Source organism: Cebus imitator, unplaced genomic scaffold, assembly GCF_001604975.1.
Source record: "Cebus imitator isolate Cc_AM_T3 unplaced genomic scaffold, Cebus_imitator-1.0 Scaffold274, whole genome shotgun sequence".
NCBI lineage: Eukaryota > Metazoa > Chordata > Mammalia > Primates > Cebidae > Cebus > Cebus imitator.
This window is the reverse complement of record NW_016107589.1, coordinates 3,028,887-3,034,757: the sequence shown is the minus strand read 5'-3', so window position 1 is coordinate 3,034,757 and position 5,871 is coordinate 3,028,887.

Below are 5,871 nucleotides of genomic sequence, written 5' to 3'. Positions count from 1 at the left end.
GAAAGAAAACTTAAAAAGAAAAAAACTGAAAAGAAAGTTTGACGTATGAAAAAGAATATTACAGGAATAGATTGTAGGTATTGCACAAAGGTAGTCCATAAGAAATGACTGATTTTCACAGGCATTTACTATATTTTGAAATCTTGTATTTCAATGAATAATTGCCCTTTTTTCTTTTAGGACATGGCTTTCCTCAGAGAATATGTTCACCTTCATTTTCCATGTGGCACTGCTCTTTTAAAATTTCTTTTATGATTCTGTCTAAAGAGCATAAGCCTTCCCTATTAAGTTTTCCCATCTTCGACACAGTGCTTCCATGTTGTTTTGGGTGCATAGAAGTCCATTATCAGAAACAACACTGGTGTAAAATTGTTGCATGTCTTCTCATCCTACCATGCACATAATTATTTTCTAACCAGGCAGTAACTTCACTGGCTTCTTCAGGCAAATGTGGCATTAATTCATTAAAAGCTCCTGAAATGTAATCAGATGGAAGGAATGCTAATGTAGGCAACCGATACCTTTTTAAACTGAAGTTTCTTCATTGCCATATCGCATGGCCAATCCACTCATCTGAAATTTTCACCAATGGCTTCTCTTTAAACCACACTTAATTTCCAAATAGAGACACTAACAAGGTAGTAGTTCCACCTAATATGATGCAACTATCCTGTTATGGTGATTTTCAGGATTTTTAGATGTGAGGGATTTTAGACTTTAAGGATTTGGACTTTAGGGATTGTGATCTTTTGGAATTTAAATGTTTAGGATTACGGCATTTGGATTGCATCTTTCAGAATTAAGATCCAAAACTGTTTACAGTATCCTGTGGCTGCAATAGGTTGTGGAAACCAGGAGAAGATCTCATAATAAGGTGACCTTGTTTATAGGGCAAATTCTAGAGGCCCCATATACTAAATGGGATGTGTATCTCAAAAAGACTCTGAGGTCCATGTTCTGATTTTGAGGCCCTTGCTGTGTCATTAAAAAAGGTTAAAGATGTTTACATCCCTGTCATGGGTAGGCGGACATTCTCCCCTGTCAATTATTTTTCCTGTTCTGTTATTTCTTTCTGGTAAGCACTGGCCAAAGAAATCTTTTCCTTTTATTCTGTTAATGCGAATTGTAGGCAGGTGGATCACCTGGGATTAGGAGTTCCAGACCAGCATGGCCAGCATGGTGAGGCCCTGTCTCTATTAAAAATACAAAAATTACCCTGGCATGGTGGTATGCACCTGTGGTCCCAGCTACTCGGTCGGCTGCAACAGGAATCACTTGAACCTGGGAGGTGGAGGTTGCAGTGGGCTGAGATCGCACCGCGGCATTCCAGCCTGGGTGACAGACGGAGGATCCGTCTCACAAAAAATAAGGGTCTCTGTTGTTACAAGAGCAGTTGTAATCCCTGTTCAGCCTGACCCATAAGTTTAGAAGTCTTCTTCAGGGTCCACACTCAGTGTTCTGTAGAAACTGAAGAAATAATCCAAGCAATAAAACTAAGCTAGAAAGAAAAAAGCTAATTGTGTCTTTTGTTGATAGCTTCCCTATTGATTGTAAGACTTAGCTATATGGATTGTTCTAATTAGATAGGCAATATATTCTTATTGCAAGCATTACCCCAACATGCAAAAAAGTGTAAAACAAATCCCCAATCAAGATTTTTGTGTATGTATTTTTCTTTTTCTTTTTGACTTGTCTCTGTTGTCAGGAAAATATCAGTGTTTTATTAAATGTGCACTATCTTCAACTGAGCACAGAACTAAAAGTAAAATGCAAGAAAAGAGTAAAGATTGGAATAGAATGTTAAATAACAGAAGAGTTAAAGTATTTGACATGTCTGGGTGCTTTTATTTGGATAAAATTTACATAACACCATTTGGTTTTACTTACCTGTGGGAATAACGGGTGAGAGGGTATGGAAATCAGAAATCTCTTCAGTATCTTTGTTTATTTCATTTGCAGTTTGGAAGCCTTTGTGAAAAGGGTAGAGCCCATGTGCTTTGCAAAGGGTTGTTGGCTGGGTGTCCTGAATAAACAGGTGGGGATCCTTTGCTCTCTCCTCCTCCTGTGCTTCACTGGAAAGAACCTACCCAGAAACAGCAGTCTGTGCCAGGCCACTGGCTTGTCAACCGAATTCAGAAACCTGAAGAAAGTCCAGAACCATGCTACTAAAGACTGCATACTCATGATCAGAGTGAAGAAGTCATCAAATCCACATGTTTTGGCCAGTGAGAGACCTAGCTTAATAATGAGTCCCGATTTGGTACCTTCCATCTCTGACTTGAAAGTGCAAAGTGAACATTGGAATCATCCCATTCTACCTGTCCCCATCCCCCTTCCTTCACACACACACACACACACACACACACGCACAAATCCTCTGTGCTGCCCAAGAAAGAATGTAAATAATTACAAGTGTGAGAGATTAGTCATCACCAATTTGGGAAGTGAAATAAGCAAGGGGGAATTTGATGGCAATAGTAATTTTAAGATAGGAAATTATTTCTAAGTTTTCTAATAAATGGGGTGTGTCTATAGCCATAGCACCCTGAACATACCTGATCTAATGTATGGGGTGGTTGACTTATCCTACAAGACAGGAACCTAAATAAGCATTCTCCAAAAAGTCATTTCCTTTGTCATTGATAGAATAATGGATGGGACAGGTTGTAATCATTACAATAGAGTGGGCATTTGGTTTGATTTGCTTCAAATTAAGCTGCAGGCTGCTGAAGGTGAAACATACACAGACAATACAACTTAATAGTGGGCTAAATGCAGTATTTCAAGGTTTGAGTGATATTACCAGGAGGTTTTCTGGCTAGAGGCTCCTGAGGGAGCATTCACTAAGTTAGGGTGGCATATCTGCAGTACACAGACCCTGAATTTCCTACATGAGTTCAAGCAGACATTACTAATCAAGCACATCATTTTGTGAAACTAGTCACAGACATGTCCCTAGGATCTTGCTCAGCACAGAACCTTTCTCAACTGTTAATGTATTGAAGTTAGCATATAGATTAAAATCTACTTGGCATCCCTGATGGAGGTTAATTTACCTTAATTCAGAGTCTTGCTCCTTGGTTTATTCAGTCTCCCAGACTCAGACTCAGGGAGAGTGATGTAAGTTTATCAAGTTACTGGGGACCAAATGAATACAGTGATAGATGAATCGATGATAGATAGATAGATGATTGATAGATAGATAAGATAAATAGGAAATGGATATGATTTTTCAATGGCAACAACTTTTTGATAATTGGGGAAATGTTCCCTTCTTGCTGTTGTAATCCTTGGGAAAGTGGTTTCATGAATATGAAATGAGAGCAAAAAAAAAAAAAAGAAAGGTAAAGAATTTTAAAGGCTTTTCCAACCAACTGTGTAGTCTAATCTGAAATATATTTACTTTCCCGTGAAAAAAATGGAGTAGAAAATGTTTCTAGCGGCCATCACCTAAGGGACCCAAGAACCTCTGGCTCTTCCATTCCCTTTTCGCCTTCCTAGGCCCATGTTTTTCAACTATGAGTGCCTGGAGGTGAGCCAGGCAATACAAGAGGCCACAGGATAAACATGGTGACATAGGACATCAGTGTTTCCTTAGGATCTGGGAATAGGGGAATAGGAAAAGGAAGAACTATTATATATATCAAATGCCTTTATATCTGCTAATTAATATTTAATCTGTTTTTAAGTTGAGATTTAATTAACAAACCATAAAATCCATTCCTTAAATTGTACAATTCACTGGTTTTTAAGTATATTCATGAACTCATGCAACCATTATCACTATCTAATTGCAGAACACTTTCGTCATCCCTAAATGAAAAACCATGCACGTTAGTAGCCGTTCCCCATTCTCCACTTTCCTGGCACCTGACAACTATTAATCTAGTTTTCTCTGCATGAATTTGCCTATTCTAGACATTTCATATGAATGCAATGCTACAATAGGTGGCCTTTTGTGCTCAGTTTCTTTCACCTAGTATAATGTCTTCAAGGTTCATCCACGTATCAGTACTTGATTCTTTTTTCATGTCTGGATAATACCATTGAATGGATATACTAACATGTTTATTCATTCATCAGTTGATGGACATTTGGGTTGTCTCCACTCTGGGGCCATTATTAATAATACTGCTACGAACATTTGTGTACAAGTTTTGTACGGATATATGTTTTCATTTCTCTTGGGTATGTACCTAGAAGTGAAATTGCTGAGTCATGTGGTAGCTGTATGTTGGACGTTCTGAGGAACTGTCAAGTTATTTTCCAGATCAATTACGTTTGCACTAGCAATGTATAAGAGTTCCAGTTTCTCGACATTCTCACCAATATTAGTCATTAAAGGTATTTTCAATTGCGATGATTCTAGTGGGTGTAAAATGGTATCTCATTGTTTTAATTTGAATTTATTTAATTGCTAAGGATATTGAACATCTTTAATCATGCTCATTAACCATTTATTTATCTTTTTTGGAGAAATGTCTATTTAAATCCTTTGCCCAGGTTTTAATTGGGCTACTTATCTTTTTATTGTTGAGTTGTAAGGATTCTTTATACATACTAGATACTAGACCTTTGTCAGTTACATAATTAGCAAATATCTTATTCCATTATATGGTTTTCATTTTCACTTTCTCAATAATGTCCTTTGAAGCACACAAGTTTTATAATTTTGATGTAGCTTTATTATGTATTTTTTCCTTTGACTGCTTGTGTTTTAGCTGTAGTATCTAAGAAACCATTGTCTAATCCAAGGTCATAGGATATTTTTTAGGTTCATTGAGGTATAATTTACAAACACAAAACTGCACATACTTAATGTATGTATTTCATTGAGTTTGAACATGCAAATTAGCCAGGCATGTCGGTGCATGCCTGTAATTCCAGCTACTCAGGAGGCTGAGACATGAGAATCTGTTAAACCTGGGAGCCAGAGGTTGCAGTGAGCCAAGATTGCACCACCACACTCCAGCCTGGGTGACAAAGCAAGACTCTGTCCAAAATAAATAAATAAATAAATTAATTAATTAATTAGATTTTTAAAAAGCTTCTCTTAAACTAGTAATAAAAATAAATTATGCACAAAACATTAACATAGAAAATTACAAAATGTTTGTGAAGGACACAAAAGATAATCTTAAAGGGGGAAAATGTTACTTTCATGATGCAAAAGGTCAATTTCCATAGCTATGGAAATTTGTCCCAAATCATTTGTAAATATAACGCAATTCGAAATGCCAAAATGTCTCAGTGTGGTGGCACACACCTGTAGTCTTAGCTACTTGGAAGGCTGAGGTGGGAGGAGCTCTTGAGTCCAGAGTTTCCACTGCACTCTAGCCTGGGTGACAGAGTGAGACCCTGTTTCTAAAAACAAAAAACAGCCAAAATGATTTTGTAAATGAAACTACACGTGTTGATAGTAGAATTCACATAGAAGAGCAAAATGTCAATAATGGCCAAGGCAATTTTGCAATATAAATTTGCAATCTCTCCTTGACAAATGTTTTTGTCAAGAAATATAAATTTGCAATCTCTCCTTGACAAATGTTTTTGTTATTAAAAAGCTAAAGTAATTAACACAATATGCTATTACCAATAAAAATAAACAGTTAAATGGGGGTCAGGCCCGGACCTGCGCTGCCTCAAGTTGTAAAGTGTGACAAGGGGGTCGGGGTGGGCAGCGTGGGCCTGTGAGGCCTGTGGGGCCTGTGGGTGTCTGCATGTCCCAGCTCCCCCCACCCCACCCCCGCAGCCGGCTCCACAGTGATCTGCTCCAGTTGCTGCGTGTGGATTCGGGTTCCAGACTAAAGCCTACCTGTTCTTCAGTGCCCTCCACCGCCCTCCACCCCCCCTACCCCCCTACCCCCTTCC